Source organism: Bombina bombina, chromosome 5 (assembly GCF_027579735.1).
Source record: "Bombina bombina isolate aBomBom1 chromosome 5, aBomBom1.pri, whole genome shotgun sequence".
NCBI classification, from domain to species: domain Eukaryota; kingdom Metazoa; phylum Chordata; class Amphibia; order Anura; family Bombinatoridae; genus Bombina; species Bombina bombina.
Window position 1 is genome coordinate 314,150,220 of NC_069503.1, and position 20,149 is coordinate 314,170,368.

The following is a 20,149-nucleotide window of genomic DNA, read 5'->3' on the forward strand; positions in this document are numbered from 1 at the left end:
GTGGTTTCCCTTTATTCCTCTATCCCACATTGTGTGGGTTTAAGAGCGATCAAATATTTTTTAGAGAACAACACTAATTATGCTCCCATTTTCATAGATTATCTAGTCGAGGTTACTGAGTTTCTTTTGACTCATAATTATTTTACATTTCAAGACTCCTATTATCTCCAGGTACGTGGAACTGCAATGGGGGCAAAATTTGCCCCCTCATTTGCGAATTTAACCATGAGCTGGTGGGAATCTTTGTTTCTTTTTGGAGAACGTAACATTTTTAGTCCCAACATACGCACATATAATCGTTATATAGACGATTTGCTGTTGGTATGGTCTGGGAATGACTGTCTGATAAAAGAGTTCATGGATTATCTTTTTTTTTTTTTTTTTTTTTTTAATTTTTTTTATTGAGGGTAATAAAATATACAACATACAGGTTACTCAATGAAAAATATATATATACAATGACCAACATACCCGTCTCTAGGCATAATAAACCAGTTAGGGAGCAACCTCTCAGCTACCCTCTATATTTGTCCCCTCCAGGATTGCTCAGGCCACTTTCGGACCCTCAAATACACAACATATTAACTGAGGGGTTTTGCACTCCATAGACCACTTTTGGGCCTATATTTATCAATTGCTTAGAATACACAAACATGTTTGTGAATGAGGGGGGCGGTGTAGAAAAGATATTACTCATAACCACACGGAATAAAGCGGCGGTGCATTATGCTAGGGCTCAGAGAGGGCAAGGGGGAAGACTTCTTCTCTAAAAGACTGAGTTAGAGTTCAAAATAAATGACAACATATAAATATCTAGGTAAATAACAGAAGAGTTCACACTCATTACAGTAAGATACACATATTTCTCAAGTCCATAAGTCAGCTAAAGCATTAAGAGGAAGTTTGCTAATTAGTGATCTCATAGTAACTGAACATATCACCAAAGCTTTGTAACATACATGACAATCATCCTCAACAAGATATAAATGCCTCATGCTGCTCCATGGATAAACAACATTAGCACAGCAATTATTAAGCCTCTAAACAATAACAAATATCAGGGATAGAGGTAACACACATTGTTAGGCACTTAAGCAGTTACACAATTATCATTAGATCTCCACTAGCCCTAGACATACCATATAAAGCAAAGGGGGTCAGTCACGCAGACTGAGGGGAAAGCTTAAATGCTGCTGCAATAGGCAGCTCCTCATGTTTTGGTACAAATTAATTTGATTGCATCGGATGACCCCCACTGCTATCTCTCTATCAAATGTGTGAGCGTGTTATAGTACATATACATGGAAAACAAATATACACCTACAAGCATTTCTCTTTCAACCATACAGTGGGATTTAGTGCTAAAACCTAACATACATTTAATATTGAGCTGTGGGGAATTTACACTCGTGTGTTCTGCAATACATTTTTATTTCCCCTCCTATATTTTAATGTCTAAAACCAGGACCCACCTCATTAGCAGTGTAATGTAACGATTCGACATTGCCGTCCAGTAACAAACAGATAGTTAGATCCTTCATTGAATGCATAGTGCCTGGAAAATATGGAGCTATCCAGTAATCCTACCAGACAGCTATGGTTGATTAACATTATATGGCTATGTACATATGCCTAATTGTTTAAGGTAAAAGCAAAAAGTAAGGTACTGTCCTGGAAAAAACATCACACAATAATAAAAGATGGCAACTGGTTCTGAATATATAGCTGTGTCTACAGAGCAGATAATACCCCTCTAAGAGGTAATATAGACTGGGAAAATTAGAAAGTTATATTCTTTATGTCCTCTTCAGAGATTTGCATACATGTTCCCCAAGTCCTACGTCTTTAATAGTGCCTTTAGGTAAAGTCTCAGGCCCAAAGGCCGTCATTCATATTCACTAATATCCAGGATAGATTTTAAACAGGACCGTTATTCAGCCACTGGGGCAGAGCATACAAATTTACCCCACACCAGTCCGGACTCTCCTGCCAGCTTCAATACTGTACCGGGGGTGAAAGGCCCAATCTCCAGGTGGACCACAGCGGCAAACATGGACAATCTGCCTGAGTGCTGCTCTAACCCACGGATACCAAGCAGCAGGCATCAGGAAACGAATCCGTCGACCTTCTTCTAAGCTGCGGGGGATCGGGTTGCTCCCCACACCCTTCAAAAGCAGGTAACTCAATCTCGCTATCTGTATTTTCTTACAGATGTTCTCCACCGCCCCACGGTGCACACTTCTTCCAGCCTCCCTCAAAGGGTAGGCCGCGTCTCCACCGCAAGAAATCCCAGTAGGTGTCCCGATTTTAGGAACTCTCGTTTGGTCGCGGGCTAATTCTACCCCAGCCGCAGGGGAGCCTGTGTCAGGTTGCACAACATTTTGCGCTCCAGGAGCCACTGCGGCCTCTTTTCTCCTGTCCTCCAATACTGTAAGTTCAGAGTGGGCCCGCTCCATACGGGCCAATAAAGAGTCAAATCTAGCGCACATCATGCGCTCTTGTCCGGCCAACATCCTCTGCATGATCACAAGAATGCCCGGCATGTTGAAATTGCAAAGATTACGGTGGTGGTAAGAAAGTTCATGGATTATCTTAATGACAACCCATGTGGCCTACGCTTTACTCACGAGTACAGCAGATACAGTATCAATTTTCTGGACATTACCTTATCATTTAATTATGACACCAGCAAAGTAAAAACCACCATGTACAGAAAACCCATTTCGGGTAACACTCTGTTACATGGGTCCAGTAACCATCCCAAACATGTTCCTTATTCTATAATTAAGGGACAGTTACTCAGGGCCAAAAGAAACTGTACCAATCCATCGGACTTTGAACATCAAAGTTCAGAACTGACTAAAAGATTCCTCAAAAGGGGATATAATAAAAGACTGATTCAAAAGGCAAAAGCAGAAATTGAGACAATTGACCGTAAATCTCTACTGAGTGAAAGAAAAAGAGACAAAAAATCTCAATTTTCTACAGATAAAGTCAATTTTGTGACCCAATACTCCTCTGATTATCATAGAATTTGTGAAGTGATTAAAAAACATTTACCCATGCTTTCAGCGGATGACAGATTACAGCATGTAGTGCAAAAAGGTTGCAATTTCTCTTACAGAAAAGGAGTAACCTTGGGTAATATCCTGTCACCCAGGAATGCACAGATGTGGTTATGGCCAGTGTATTCCATGCAGTTTTGGACATATGTCAAAAACTTTTTCATCATACACCAATGTAAAGACTTATCAACTAGATACATGTGTTAACTGCAGGTCCAAATACGCAGTATACATGATCTGGTGTACATGCAATAAGAAACAATATATTGGGTGTACAATACGAGAGGTCAGAGAGAGAATTAGGCAACACCTCTCTGACATTAAAAGGAAAGATGAATGTTCTGAATTAGCAAACCATTTCATTCGGGAACACAATAGTGACAATAAAACACTGAAATGGATGGTAATTGAAGCTGTCAGACTGCCCAAACATGGGGGCAACATTGGTAAATTACTCCTGAAACATGAGGCATTCTGGATTTTCCATTTAGACACCAGAATCCCTAAGGTTTATAACTCAATTTTTGATCTAATCAATTTTTGGGAATAATGTTTTCTATTACAGCATTGCAATCATTGCAATGTAGTGTTACTATTATTTACTTGATTGTGAACTTTGAACCTCCATCAAACGAATGTAGTTGCATTAATATTTCTATTTGTCCATTGACTTCCAATGGCTTCATAGGTATGAAAGTGTAGTGATATTTATAATGTTATATTTCCACAACTATGTATTATTAGTTATCACAGCCTTTAAGCTCATAAAATTGAGTGCAAATAAATTCATTGGATTGAGTGCTCTTCTATATTATACACATTGTGGTAGGATTGTCACCTCCTCTTACAAAACATCTAATACATCCAGTATACATTATTACTTTTATTGTGGCAATTACATATGACCTTAATGCTAAAACTTTACCTATAAGGAATATTGTTGTTTGGTCTTTTTCTTTGATACAATTTATTTACCTTTTTAGCAACTATAGAAAACAGTCCAAAGTCCAGCACCCTTAAATGCCCAATGCACGCTGCAGGGTTCCTGCAAACCCCCAAATGGATACAAACAAAAGATGCAGCAGCATAAGTGTTTTACCAATTTATTATGGCACAAACAAAGTCCACAACGTTTCGGGTGTTACCCCTTAATCATGTGAATACATAATGGTACTTGAGTCTGTCCTTATATACCTTTACATAGGTGTAATCAAATAGTAAATGACAACTTGTTAGTAAATTACAACTCCTCAATAATGTTACACCCTCTAGTGGTTATTTCATGTTATTACAACCTTGAATTTACATATTTTCATTATCCTTCAACAAATGGTATAAAAAGAACAAAGTGTACAAAAAATCACTTAAAAACAGATTTAAAATCATGGAAGGCAGATATAATCACGAATCACATCAAACTTAGAGGAGTATTATCCATTTAACAGAATTTAAATCCCCCCTCCTGATACTAGATTTGTGTTTATTCATTCTTTCACGGGCTTTACGTGTCGTCTCACCCACATTTGCACTATAGAAAGCATTGCCATCTGACATGATAGTCATTGGTCAGTTATTTAACATTGAATTAACTCCACCTTAAATGTCTACCTACAGGTACATCCTGGTAACTTTAGTCACATGTTTGATTCAACCAATAAGTGAAGGGCAAGCACTATTTATTTTAGCCATTTTTACCTGGGAGTATGCTTATGATTAAGGCTGCACTAGCCGAAACATGTAAGGCATACTTTCTAGCTTTGCATTTTTTCTTACTTATTGTAATGTATATGAAAAAAAGATCGTTTTTATCATTCATCCTGGGAGAAGTGCCGGCTTTTTTCTTTCTGCAATTCAAGCGATCTACTTTCCCTGACCGGCTTCTGGGCACCTCTCAGCTGTGTTGTGCTGTGGATCAGTTCACTCTATAGTGGCGCTTTGGGAGACGGATCACCGGAACGCTATTGGAGGATTGCAACACGTGATACCCGGAAGTGCATTGGAGCCCGGGTCTGGAGCGCATACTGAAGACTAACGCCGGCTGTTTTGTGCACGATCCTGCTTGTCAGACTGTCCCTTCTACCTGGGGTGGTGAGTAACCGTCCTTTGGTATTGTTATGGTCTCTCTGTGATTTCAGGCTGCACTACATATATGGCTCAGTTCATGGAACATTGTAACTTATAGCGTTTTAGTGACAGTGTATGCGCTCCATCTCTTTTATTCACTAACTTGCATCTCCTACATTATAACTGTGGATTGGAGCTGGTTGTGTAACATTTTTTCTTTTTTTCTCTGCAATATATATATATATATATATATATATATATATATATACACTGTATGGGCGCGATCCGATATAGGTCGTAGTTTTCGGCGCAAGCGAGGTAACCCGCGTCGCCCGCAGTTTCAGCTCGCAACTCGAGCTATCCAATATTCACCGCCGTCAGATGCTAAACTGGCGTAAGTGAGAAAAACCGACGAGCAGGCAAAATGTGCGCAAATACACCTTTTAGTCGTCGCAAGTACTTGCGCCTGTTTTTTGTTCACGTAAAGTCTAAATAAAGTGTAGTTTTATGCAAATTAGCCTACGACTCGTAAAAAATAACGCCAGTTCTAAGAGATGCGCCACGTAATGACGAGATTCAAAAATCATACTTAAACACTTGCGCAGCCGCCATTTCTTTAGTGTGTTTGGTTGGTTCTTGGAGCTACAGCACACTACAGCGAGTATAGAGATTAGTGGTAAGAGTAGTGAGAAAGGAGCATTTCATAAAGTTAGTTAGGTCGGATTGTTGGTTGGATTGTTAAGCCAGTACATTTACTTACACTTTTTTTTCATATTGCACACATTTTGCATACACACATATACAAAATACACAACACTTTTTTTTTATAACACCCAACACTTTTTATTTATCTTTTACAGTTTGAAAGGCTGAGTGTCTGGTTGTGATTGTGTGTGATTGAAGTGGGAGTGAGTGTGAGTGTGTGAGTGTGTGTAGTGTGAGGATGTCAGGGAGAGATAGGGCTGGGGGAGGAGGGAAGGGGAGTCGCAGGGAGAGGATTATGTACAGGAGGAGCAGCAGGGTCCCCGTCAGGGAGTGAGCGGAGTGGGGAGAGGGAGAGCCAGAAGGGAGGATGGGAGTGGGGTTGCCCAAATGCCAGGCACACTGAGAAGAGGGATAGAGGGTGCACATGGGGATAGAAGGGGGGAGGAGGGAGAGGATAGGGAGGAACCCACACCAGGGACATCCCAGGGAGGGAGCCAGGCAGCCCAGGACGAGGAGCGTATGAGGTGTCCCAATTTCAGTTTTGCCGAAAACCTCGCTCTCGTCCAGGCTGTCCTGGAGAACCATAATGCCCTCTTTGGACAAGAGAAGGGCAAAGGAGTTCCCCGGAGGCGTAAAGATGCTTGGCAGAAGGTGGTGGAGGCCGTCAATGGTGTGTCCCAACAGAGGAGGAATGTTGACGGCCTTAAGAAGAGATGGAATGATTGCAAGAGGAGAGTCAAGGAGAGGATGGGCCAGGAAACAATCTCCCAGAGGGCAACAGGAGGTGGGCCTCACTATGAGGCCGAATACAATGAGTGGCAGGAGCTCATTCGTAGGTCCCTGAGCCTCACAGCAGTCCGTGGACTTCCAGGGGCTCGTGACTCAGGGACTGCAACATCAGCACAGCATGCTGGTGAGTAACATCCCACACACTAGTATAATATGTATTTGAGTTATAACATCCTATATTGTCACACATTCATGTACACAATGAGGATCATGGTATTTTGATTACTAACAACTAAATATACAATGATATTTAACATTAAAGGGACATGAAACACAAATAATTTTTTTCATTATTCAGATAGAGAATACAGTTTTAAACAACATCAAAATTTACTTCCATTATCTATTTTTAATTATTATTTTGAAAATCTTAGTTTATTAAATATCAATGCACATGGGTGAGGCAATCACACGAGGCATTGATGTACAGCCACCAATCAGCAGCTTCTGAGCCTATCTAGAAATGCATATCAGCTAAGAATATCAAGATAATGAAGCATATTAGCTACTGGAAGTAAATTTTAAGTTGTTTTTAATTCCATGCTTGGCTAGCTGAATCATGAAATACTAAATATGGTTTGCATGTCCATTTAATGCTACTTAACACATTGAAAATCCTGATATGAGGTTGAATAGTGAAATACTAACATGTCTCAGAGTAACACAGGCCACAAGCCACATGTAGACCTTTCAGTAAATGGACACCATAGTCATCACAACCATAGTGTCACTTAAAGAACACATTTTCTCCATCACTGACATGTACACAGAACTATTGTATGAAACACATACATGTATAATTAGCATATTACAAACCCTCATATCACAAATCTCAATGTGCACATGCATGTTATAGAGTTTGACATGAGAATGTGGATAGGCCTTAGCATGTAAATTGTATGCCCACATGGATAGATATGTGACTGTACTAATCCCTCTCATCATTTGACTCCTCCACAGAACCTCCAGTCACCAGGGTGCCTACGCCCATGAATCCCCCAACACCGGTTCTAAATATATGTCCACCACAACCACCGGTACAGATAAGACAGCAGGAGTATGCCAGGCATGACATGGCTTGGACTGCGTCTATCGAAAATCCACATATCATGCCACCTGCATTAGAGGAGGATACCTGGCAGGAGCCCTGGCATGAGGAATATTCCTATGGCTTGGAGGGGGAGCCTCGCCAGCCCCAAAGGGTAGATGTATTTACCCCCCCCCAAGAATATCAGGGCACTACAGGAGTATTCCAGCAGGCTGAGTGGATGCACACCAGCGGCCATTGGGACTATCGGTCCATCCCGACATCTGGACCATCATCTTCAGTTGGAAGGGCTCCACCAACTGTAATCCATCGCCCTGCACCTCCAGCTCATATTCCTGTGGCTGCACCTCCAGCTGAGATATCAGTTCCTGCACGTCCAGCTGCTGTTTTGGTTCCCGCACCTCCAACAGAGGTTATTGTTCCGGCACCTCCAACAGAGGTTATTGTTCCGGCACCTCCAACTGAGGTTATTGTTGCGGCACCTCCAACTGAGGTTGTTGTTCTGGCACCTCCAACAGAAGTTATTGTTCCGGCACCTCCAACTGAGGTTATTGTTGCGGCACCTCCAACTGAGGTTGTTGTTCTGGCACCTCCAACAGAAGTTATTGTTCTGGCACCTCCAACTGAGGTTGTTGTTACGGCACCTCCAGCTGAGGAACACGTAATTGAAAGAGTGCCTATTGTCCCTGCTGATGAAGAGCCCATGGATCAATTGAGTTCTGCCATGGGTGATGAATATATCTCACTACAGAGGAGGCAAACTTTGACCTGTGAGACTCTAACGGAAACGTGTCAGAAAATGCAGAGGTTCCATAGAAGCCAACACCGTTTGCAACAGAGGTCGAATGAGCTGCAAAGGGACATGGCAGCATCGGTATCAGCTATGGTCCAAAGTCAAAATCAAATGCTGCGTGTAATATCGGACATGCAAATCCAAAGTGACCAAAGATGGAGGGAACAGAATCAACTGTTGGGGGCTTTGGTGGAGCATTTCACCCAACAGCAGGACATGGCATCAAGTATCTCCTCTGTGACCAGCACTCCTACTGGATCCACACAACCCAGGAGAGGCAGAAGACCCACACCAGGCCCCTCATCTAAGAGGCCTAAAAAAAAAAAAATATTATTCAATTTCATTGAAAATCTTGTCCTCTGTTATTTACTATCTAATTGTCATCCACATCCATGTGAGTTGTGTTTTAGTACAGTAATATTTGTAAGACATATAATAATACCTGTGTTGAAATGGACCAAAAAGGTATTATTATAATGTTTATGACATATTCATGCTCAATAAACAACATCACATGGTTGTGTCTCAACGGTACATATAGTAATATTAACTTCTAAGATGTACATCAAGGTTTCTCACATCCAATATAAATTGACACGTTGGTATATATAACTAATAATATATTTAAAGAAGGTGTGAACATAAGGTATAAATATCCATTATCCTCATTCTTAATGATAGTGAACTAAACATGAATTAAACAAATTATAAATATACAGTTATTAGGGTTGTTAAAGGGACATGAAAGCAAATATTTTTACTTCATGATTTTGAAGGAGAAGATAATTACAAAAATAAACTATAATTTAATTCTATTATTTCTGTTGCTTCATTCTATTGATATTCTTTGCTGAAAACCATATCGAGATATGCTTGGTAGCTGATGATTATTAGCTGTATATAGATGCCTCCTGCGATTTCTTCACTGTGTGCATTTCTATGTCTTCATTAAAGTATATCTAAATAAATAATGAAAATAGGTAATTGATTTAAATTATAAGTATTTAAAAAATTATCTTCTTTATCCTTAATCATGAAACAATATGTTTGGGTATAGTGTCCCTTTAAGGGAAGGGGGTTGGGATGTAGTAGTTTCACTTACATGCAGTGGAAATCCAAACTTTTACATTCTGCAAGACATGATATATACACATGCAATGGTTGGTGAGGTAATGTCAAACATCATAATACATGTGAATGTTACGGTTTACTGTAATTATGAATAAGTAACTTACAGGTGAAGTATTCACGGATGACATAATCCCTCACTTCATTCCCCCTCAGTGTCCCCCTGTCCACATCCTCAAGTACAGGAACCAGCTGCTGCTGCTGCTCTGGGTCAATGTCCACCAACAAACGTGTGTCCACAGCAATGTTGTGTAGAATACAGCAAGCATTGACAATGGAACACACTTTGTTGGGGTTATACTGTAGTGCTCCGCCTGTAACATCCAGACACCTGAACCTGGTTTTTAATAGGCCAAAGCTCCTTTCAATGACATTCCTTGTTCTTATGTGTGCCTCCTGGTACCTGAGTTGTGGCTCCGTAATGGGGTGCACCAAGGGGGTTAATAGCCATGGTCTGCAGCCGTACCCTGCGTCACCTGTCATGTAACATATGTGTTTGGATTACTACAGGTACATCATGTGCTTTAAAGGGACACAACATGAATCACATATAAAAGATAGATTTAATCAAAACATTAATGGAAGTAATCAGGATAGTTAATTAAAATTAAAAGGCCTATCTGAATAATGGAAGTGCAATTTATACTAGACTGTCCATTTAATAAGAACCTGCAATTGTTATCAGCTTGATAATTAACTTCGATTAGATCATTTTCTCCATTCTATAGATAACTCTTGATGACAAGCATATTAGATATGCTCAATAGCTGCTGATTGGGGGCTGCACATAGAAGCCTCATATGATTGGCTCATATATGTGAATTATAATTTATAAAAAAAATATATTTAAAGAATGAATAAAATGATATAAGAGAAGTGAATTGTAATGCTGTTTAACATTGTATTCTCTATCTGACACATGAGATGACAATATGTGTTTAGTGTCCCTTTATTAGAAATATACAGACAGAATGAAGGTACTCACCAAGCAGCCATCCTCCCAAAAGTGTTCCATTTTCAAACATATTGAATAAGGAGGTCTGGCGCAGGATGTAGGAATCATGTGCACTCCCTGGGAAGCCTGCATACACATGTAAGAATTTCAGATTGGTATCGCAGACCATCTGGCAATTCAATGAGTGAAACCCTTTCCTGTTAATATAGAGGATTGTCTCCTCATGTGGGGCCACAATACGCACATGTGTGCAATCAATTGCCCCCATGACATTAGGAATACCCCCCAGTCGATAGAAGCCTTGTTTAAGACGGTTCCATTCCTGGGGGGTATGGGGGAAATGAATGTATCGTTGTGTCTGGTTATCTAGAGCAGTCAGAACCTCCCCTAGAATCCTGGAGAAGGTAGACTGCGCTAGGCCAGACACAAGCCCCTCTGTTGACTGGTATGAGCCAGTTGCCAGGAAGTGTACAACACACAACAGCTTCTGCATACCAGTCAGAGCTCGGTTCCTATACGCTTGAGGGTCAATTTCATCCTTCAACACCTCATATAGGTTAATGAGGCTTGCAGATGTCAAGCGATATTTTTCCCTGACCTCCACTTCTGTCATCCCAAACAGGGTGACCCTAACCCTGTGTACCCTTGGTGCTCTTCCCCTCTGCTGATGCCTTCGTCTTATAGGCCCTGCTGGCCTATGGGCAGCTGCAGCAACAGCAGCATGGGGAGCACCAGGAACAGGGACAACAGCAGGAGGAGCAGGGAGGGCAGCAGCAGCAGCTGGAGCAGGGACAGCTACAGCACCATGACCAGGGACCTCAGCAGCAGGGATACCATCCAAAACAGGGGCTTGTAGGGGTTCAAGCACCCCTTGTGCCCCACGACGCTGTCTGACTCTAAATGCAATATACTGCAAGGGAAACATGGTGGCTAATGAGGGTGTGCATTTGCAGGTGTTTTAAGTCTGCAGGTGAGAGGTTGTGCTGTTTGTGATTGGTTTGACACACTTGCAGGGGCAGGAATAATAAATGCTTTTAAGAGGTTAACTATTTGTGAACAAGCTGCTGCTATGTATATTGTTAGGCATGCATTTGTTAGGCCTTCTGAGAGTTACGTTGGTTTCTAAGTCAGTGCAAGGGTACCTGCGCCTTCAATTTGTGGCGAGCTGAGAATGGCGTAGATTTTGTAAAATCTGCGCGCGTAAGTCCTTACGCCGTATATTGGATAGCAAATTGCGCGTGTTTTGTATGTCAGTCTATGGGCCAAAAAACTACGGGCGACGCCAGAAATCTACGCGCGTAACTTCTAGCTTACGCCGTATATAGGATACCAAATCCTCGCAATTATTGGCGTCGCCGGATTTTGCGGGCGACGATTTATATCGGATCGACCCCTAGATTGCATTGGAGCCCTTTCCAGTCAAATAGCTAAAAACATGTAAAATCATTGTTTTGCAATATTCATATTTAATAAAGTGTTTAACTGTGTATGTACTGTAAATATTTCACATTCCAATGTTTTTCACATAGGGGAATATGTTCTAAGTATTTATAAAAAAAAAAAAAAATATATATATATATATATATATATATATATATAGGTATCCAAAACACCAGAACTCGCCCACAAAGGAAAAATGCCTGGGTGCAAATTTGTAGAAGATATGCAGCCAAAAGAAAATGCACTCTCAGGACTTTCATGAACAGGTTACTTTTATTTCTGTAACGTTTTCGGAGGTCTTGCCTCCTTCATCAGCATAAATAAAGTGAAAACAAACAAACTCTTAAATAGTGACATACTCACTCAAAATCATTTCAAACCACTACCTGTGCTGGCGCCAAAATTACTGGAGTTGGACCGCATAATGCGTTCCAAATGTGCTAAGTGGCGGAAGTAGTGCGCCAAACTACTCCCGGTTGTCTAAAATCTATAGCCGTAAACAATCGGCTTTCTCTATATAAATGCCAAAATTGTAAAGCCATTGTGGCGTGTTTATCTAAACGCATAAAGCAAATACTTAACGTGCAAACGATTGTGCTAATATGTTAAATAGTGATGATAAATGTGACAGCCGCTTGTTGCCATGACAACATAAACAATGCTGGAGTGTAATCCTGTGCTGAAACAGACAAACAGTAACTATGTTTCTAAATGCACCAAAGTGTGTTAGAACGGGCATGCTATTTGGCTACAATGTATGTGTTTAAAGATGATGTATGTATTAATAAGAGAGGATAAACAAATCTATTTGTTAGGCACGCCAGCTGACATATTGTGCTATATATATATGTTGTTATGTTACCTTATGTTAAAGGTATTGAGTCAGTATATCCAATATTCGTAGAGGAATCTCATATGGAGATATGTACCTCCGATATATAACCTTTAAATTCTACATAACTAAACTATTAAAGATTATCGTCTATCTGCGATTAGCACAATCGTTTGCACGTTTGCACATTAAGTATTTGCTTTATGCGTTTAGATAAAGACGCCACAATGGCTTTACAATTTTGGCATTTATATAGAGAAAGACGATTGTTTACGGCTATAGATTTTAGACAACCGGAAGTAGTTTGGCGCACTACTTCCGCCACTTAGCACATTTGGAACGCATTATGTGGTCCAACACCAGTAATTTTGGTGCCAGCACAGGTAGTGGTTTGAAATGATTTTGAGTGAGTATGTCACTATTTAAGAGTTTGTTTGTTTTCACTTTATTTATGCTGATGAAGGAGGCAAGACCTCCGAAAACGTTACAGAAATAAAAGTAACCTGTTCATGAAAGTCCTGAGAGTGCATTTTCTTTTGGCTGTATATATATATATATATATATATATATATACTTTGACAGACATGTTTTTTTCATAGAAGGCAGGTATGTGAGGAAAAAGGTTCTGTCACATTAGGTTCAAGTTCAAGATTTGCTGCTAATCAGTTTATCAGACACTGCATCAGTACACAGGTGTGTTATCATGCTGCTATAAAGCCTGAAGCCTGAGTTAGTTCAGGGCCTTTACTACAGCACTGCAGGCAAGAGGAGCAGCTGTCTGCTGTTTAAAGGCGCTATAAATAAAGGTAAATATCTTTTGCCTTTATGTAAGTTTAGTCAGTCTAAACACTAGTTAGAAACCATTGCTTTTTTTTTGTTTTTGTTTTTTTGTTTTTTAAAGTTTTATTGATAATAAAATTGAAATTACAAATAAGTTCACAAACGCAGTGAGATGCATAAAACAAGTCAAGAAAAAGACATGATACATAAAACCAGCTTTGTCTCAGATAACTTTCTCACTATACAAGAAAATACAGTGGGTAAACTGAAAGGAAGGAGGGATGTCAGATGAGTAGTTAGCAGGAGCGGGGGATAGAGAGGAATGAAAGGAAGAAAAAGGAAAAGAGTAGAAGAACGAAGAGAGAAGAAAGAAGGAAGGAAAGGCTCTTGTGTAAGAAGAATGTACTAATGGGGTAGGCGTAGAGGAACCATCTACAGATCTGACCTAGGGTACCAGTTAGGCTTAAATAGTTTAGTCCAATCTTCCCAAATCGACTCAAAGAGGTCAATCTTATGTTAAGTAAAAAACACATTTCTTTCCATGGAATTGATATAAGCCATGATTTCTAGGACAGAGGTCCAGCACGGGGGGTTCTGTCTTTTCCAGGCTCTAGTGATCGCAAGTCTGGTGGCCGAGAAGAGGTACACACATATGTAGCTCTGGTACTTAGGGAGGGTATGTAAGCCTAGATGTAGAAGAGCTGTTTCTGGGGACTTCGGGACATGTAAACTTAATCTGGCCAATAAGGTATACACCCTGTGCCACAAAGGTTTGAGTTTGGGGCAGGCCCACCATATGTGAAGGGAATCCCCTGATTTTCCACATAGTCTCCAACACTGGGGGGTAGGAATCAAGCTAAGTTTAAAAAGTCTCATTGGTGTAAAATACCAGTGAGAGAGCAATTTATAGTATGATTCGAAGAGGGTCGTGCAATGTATAGGTTTGGTCTTAAGATCAATGGTCCTAGTCCAAAGAAGCTGAGGGAAATGTGCGTGTAAGATGTCTTCCCATTTTTTTATATGTGAGGCCTTATCATCTGGGGTTGCCCCTTCAACAAGCCAGTAGAAGGGGGATAGAGGCTTACAGATTTTTCCGCCTTTTTTCCACAAAGTTTCCCAAGTGGTCAATGGATGGGGAGGTTACGGGGTGAACCCCCAGGATCTTAATATACTTTTAATTCAAGTGTATTCAATGCATAACTTAAGAGGAGCAGCCTGCGTGCCCGTGATTTGAGCGAAGGGCAGGTAAGCATCTGAGGAGTAGGGTGGCATTAGGTCAGAGACCAGGGAGAGACCCAAGTTAGACCAAGCATTAGGGTGCGAGTCAGGGAGGCCTAAAAGCAGTCCAGTAAGGGAATGAATAGGTGAGGGGTGGGGGGGGGTGACCCCCGAGTAGTGTCTTAATTTATCCCAGGAGTGTAGGCATTATTTTATTATACTATTATCAATATTGAGAGTGTGTCTACAGTGCGGGGATATCCAAATTAAATCATGTAAGTGGATATGATTAGGCAAATATGCCTGCTCAAGGGCACGCCTTGTCTTGTTTCCCCAGTGCGAGATATGAGTAAGCATAGCTGCCTCGTAGTAGCGGATGACAGATGGAGAAGCAATACCCCAAAAGCTTTTGAATATTGAAGTAATTTATGGGCGACTCTGGCTGGTTTGCCTTGCCAAATATATTTGGTAAAGCCACTTCGAAACTGTAGCAGCAAACATTGCAGGAGTCTAATGGGTAAACACCAAAATAGGTAAGTTAGTTTTGGTAAGAACGACATCTTAAAGGCCGTAACCCTACCTAACCAGGAGATTGACTTATAGTCCCATTTAGAAGTTAAGGATCTTAGCTCAGACAGAAGGGGAATATAGTTGTCACAAATTAATTGCACTTTGTCAGGTGAAATAAAGATTCCTAGGTGTTTAATGTTGTCAGGCTTGTGATTTAAACCATAAGTTTGCATTAAGGCCTGGGTATAGTCTGTCGGGAATCCCTTAGTATAATATTCAGTCTTGGAGGTGTTAAGTTTATAATAAGACATGTCCCCGAATAGTTTCAGCAAAGATAGAAGGGCTGGGATAGTGGTTTTAGGGGCAGAAGAAAATATTGTGATGTCATCAGCGAAAAGAGCAATTTTGTGAGTAGTGCCATGAAAAGTGATTCCTGAAATAGAGGGGTCTTGACGCGTGAGCTTGGCTAAGGGTTTTATGGCGAGAACGAAAAGTAGGGGAGATAGAGGACACTCCTGCCTTGTCCCATTGGTAAATAAGAAAGAGTCAGAGCAAAATCCCATACCTCTTACTCTAGCTGATGGGCACGAATATAGGGCTCTAATATGAGATTGGGTTTCTATTGGAAATTTGAAGACATCTAGAACCTCCCACAGATACTCCCAACGAACCCGGTCAAATGCCTTCTCAACGTCTAAAGAGATCACAGAGAAAGGCTTTCCCAGTCTAGTGGCTTCCATTACAATGTTGAGTAAGTGTCTAGTGTTATCAGAGCCTTCACGATTATGGATAAAGCCCACTTGGTCCTCATTAATTAAGCTAGGCAGGAGAGTCACCATACGATTCGCTAAAATTTAAAAGTTTAATGTCGGTATTTACAAGAGAGATAGGTTGATAACTGGGGCAAAGAGAGGGATCTTTACCAGGCTTTGGAATAGTAATAATAATGGCTTCGAGGAACTCCTTTTTAAAGGAGCCCTGTGAACCAGAGTGCTGGAAAAAGCTGTGGAGGATATGGATAAGTTCCTTATTGTACGTTTTGTAAAATAATGGGGGGAACCCGTCTGGGCCAGGAGCCTTAAGCGGCTTGAGAGAACTGGTTACCCATTTAATTTCAAGTATAGATATTGGTGCTTTAAGAGAGTCCAGTTGTTCATCAGTTAAGGTAGGGAGCTTAAGTTTTTTGAGGGCTTGCTGAAAGTTGGGTAGTATAGTAGAAGTGTGGGATTCTGAGGTCCGGATGTTATATAACTCTTCGTAATAAGAGGCAAACATAGACCCAATCTGACTGGGTAGTGTGGAGGATAATCCGTTGTGTTTTAAAATTTTTATACGGGAAGCGCTTTCTCTATGCCTGAGCTTATTCGCTAGCATAGTGTCAGCCTTATTCCCTTTGTGATAAAATAGTTGTCTAAGTTTTAGCAATTGTTGTTGCATCCATTTTAACTCTAAGGTACAAATGTGGGCTTTTAGGTCCTTTATGGCAGTGGACTGCGCCAGGGAAGGGGAAAGTCGGTTGAGTTTCTCTAATTCATTTAGCTTGCAAAAGGGGCAACCCACAGGCCTTCTTTAGAATAGCCTGCTTTCTTATTAGTAAACCACTGATTGAGGCTTTGATAGCCCCCCATAAGGTGTCGTCAGCAACTGCATGAGCGTCATTTAAAGCGATTAGATCCCTTAAGTCTTTCCCTAGTTCCAGTCGGAAGGGGATATCAGATAGGATAGTGTGTGGCATAGACCACCCTGGTGGGTGTGGTGAGGCAAAGGAGTTATAAACTGTAAGTAACACTTGGTCATGGTCTGACCAAGGGCATGCGTGAATATTAGTGTCCTTAACTTGATCTAGGGTCTGAGATTGGCTAAAAATGTAGTCTAATCTAGTATAGGTTATGTGAGGGGGAAAAAATGTGTGTAATCTCTGTCTAATGTATGGAAAGCACGCCAAATGTCATAATATCCAAATGCAAGCATGAGGGACCTAAATTTATGAGAACGAGGATCTAAACTATGACCTTTTGACTTTGGTTTGTTGGTTTTTCTATCTAATAGGGGATCCCAAAGGAGGTTAAAGTCCCCACCCATGATGACTCTGCCTTGTTTGTATTATCTACTGTCTTTAGTATTTTATGAAGGCTTTTTCACTGACCTGAGTTTGGGAGGTAAACAGAGACTAGCGTGTACATGAATTGATTAAGTTTGTATTTAAGAATAATGTATTTAGCTTGGGGATCAATTTCTTGAAAAGTGAATTCACATGCCAGGCGCTTGTGTATAAGAATGGCAACACATCTGGCCTTAGTAGTGTAAGGAACGAGGATTAAGGTATTGTAGTGTTTGGAGAAAAGTGTGGGAGTGTCACCTATCTTCTAGTGTGTCTCCTGTAAAAAGACAACATCAGTGTTAACGTGCTTGAGTGACCTGAGGAAGACACTACGCTTACCAGGAGAATTTAACCCTCTTACATTATGTGTGAGGAACTTTATGGTGTCGCTGTCAGCCATTTGGATGATATAAAGTATACCAATGTGATAAGAGAATGAAGAGGGGGATGGGGAGAGAGGGGAAGATAGAGGATAAGTAAAAAGAAGATAAAATGTGAGTCCTTACACAATAAATGAATAATTGTTGTGGTTTAAATAGTCCACCAAGAGGAGCCCAACATATGGGCTAAATGGGATGGGTCCTGTAATAGTTGGATATCCTTGAACTTTTCAGATAAGGAAGGTTTGCGGTAAGCTGCCTGCAGAATCTGATCTATAAGGCTAAAGCTGTGGAAACACACAACAACGTCCCTAGGCTTGTCAGCTGAGAGCGATCTGGGTCTTAGGGCTCTGTGGCAACGCTCTAGAGTGTTGGGAGTCATAGTAAATGTTTCCAACAGTTCCTTAAACAGTTCTGAGAGGAAGTTCAGTAAATCGGGAGATAAGACAGTCTCCGGGATACCCCAAAACCGAATATTGCTGCATCGAGATCTGTCTTCCAGATCGGCTAATTTGTACTCCAGTTGTGTGATCTGATCAGCCAAAGATTTGGAGTAGGCCAAGAGGTTAGAATGTTCGGTGGTTAAGTCATCCTGTTTGCGTTCTAAGGCATCTACCTGTTCTCTAATCTCAGAGATGTCTTTTCAGAGCTCAGCCGAACTGCGGTGAATCTCTTGGATGATTGAAAAGGTTTGAGCCGCCAGCAGCTTTTGCATAGTGGTCTCTGTGATGTATTTAGAGGAGATCACACAGGAGTTGACACTAGAATGAGATTCGCCATCTTGTGAGTCTTGGTCAGCGTGGCTGGAGGCAGACTGAGATTGTACTCTGGCAGTTGGAAGGGAAAAACGATCCAGTACAGTCTTCTTAGTTTTATTTTGAGGCTTAGATTGCCTCCTGGCTGTGTGCAGCATTTTTAATCTTAATAATACAGACACCCCTAAACAGGTAACAACAATAAAGACTTTCAGATTAAGCAGATAAGGCCCCTAGTAACCTATAAAATATACAGTTAAGCATTAGGGTACAGACTAAGTCATTGATTAGAACATGAGCTAAGCGCCTACACACACATACTGCTAAAATGGGTCAACCGCCCCATCCATACCAGCCTTGCCGCTTACCACATCAGGGAGGAGAAGATCCCCTCATACAATGGCCAAAAAGGCCAATTAGACTATAATACTGATGTGATAGCAGGACAGTGCAGGGCAGAGAAGTTAAGGATAGCGCTATGCCTAGGGTAAAGCTTATCAAAGGGTACGCAGGAGAATTTTCAGAGGGATCTAGAATGTAGGCCAACTAACCCAATTAAATGGGACCCCAAGGACCCCAACGCACCTCAGGGAGGGGGATTCGACCAGAAAGAAGGATAAAAGGACAAGGTAAGTGACCAACCCAGACAAGCTGGGCCGGAAAGGAGGAGGTGCAGGGGGGGACCAGGGGAACCAATCCCTGCCCACGGGACTCACAATTGGTACTACCTAAAAAATTAGCTTACTCAGATATGCAATGTGAGGGGTAGTGTAATGTAAATATAGGATAATAATGCTATGTGTAAGGGGCAACTCAATATGGAGTTATAGGCCTAAAAAGTGTATTTTTTTTAAATAAAAATGTGTAAAGGGAAGTATATGAAACTCAATATCCTAGGGTTAGGGATAGAGGTGCAAGGAGACACCCTGGATGATAGGGGCCTATTTCTTGACTGAGAGGTGTAATCAGTAACCTAAGCATGTATGTAATTTGGTGTCATTAAGGCAACTTTAAATATATCAAACATAGCACAAAATATAGGGGGTGATAACACACATCCCGATATTGACAACCTGTAAAGAAAAATTTTAAATTAGGTAGAGGAATGGCAATACACTGGAGTGAAATGACCCCAGAACAATTTAGCTGACACAGCAGCTCTTATAATGCAGAAGTAATTTATAAAATCAGAACTTCCAAGTCTAGGGCAGCTTGTATAAACGACCCTATCAAGGTCCCAGAGCAGAGTCAACAGCAATGAAAGGACCACATGTATGGATGTTGCAGCTTATACCCCTATGGACACTAAGCAAAAAGGGCCAAATGGTATACAGGCCCCTCAGGGGTCCCAGAAGGGAGGCAGGGTAAGCCTGGGTTGGGAGTAAACTTAGCTGAATGTAAGGAGCTGTCCTGCAGTTGTATTGCGTATATATATATGGTTGAACTTCCTATATTGTTGGGTTCCTCATCATGCTATCGGTACTCATAGATAGAATAGGATTTCTTTTTCCTCAGGAATTTGGTTGGCGAGCTTATAGCAGGGTTTAGTAAAACATCCACCTGGTCTTAGGGGACGTGACCAAAAG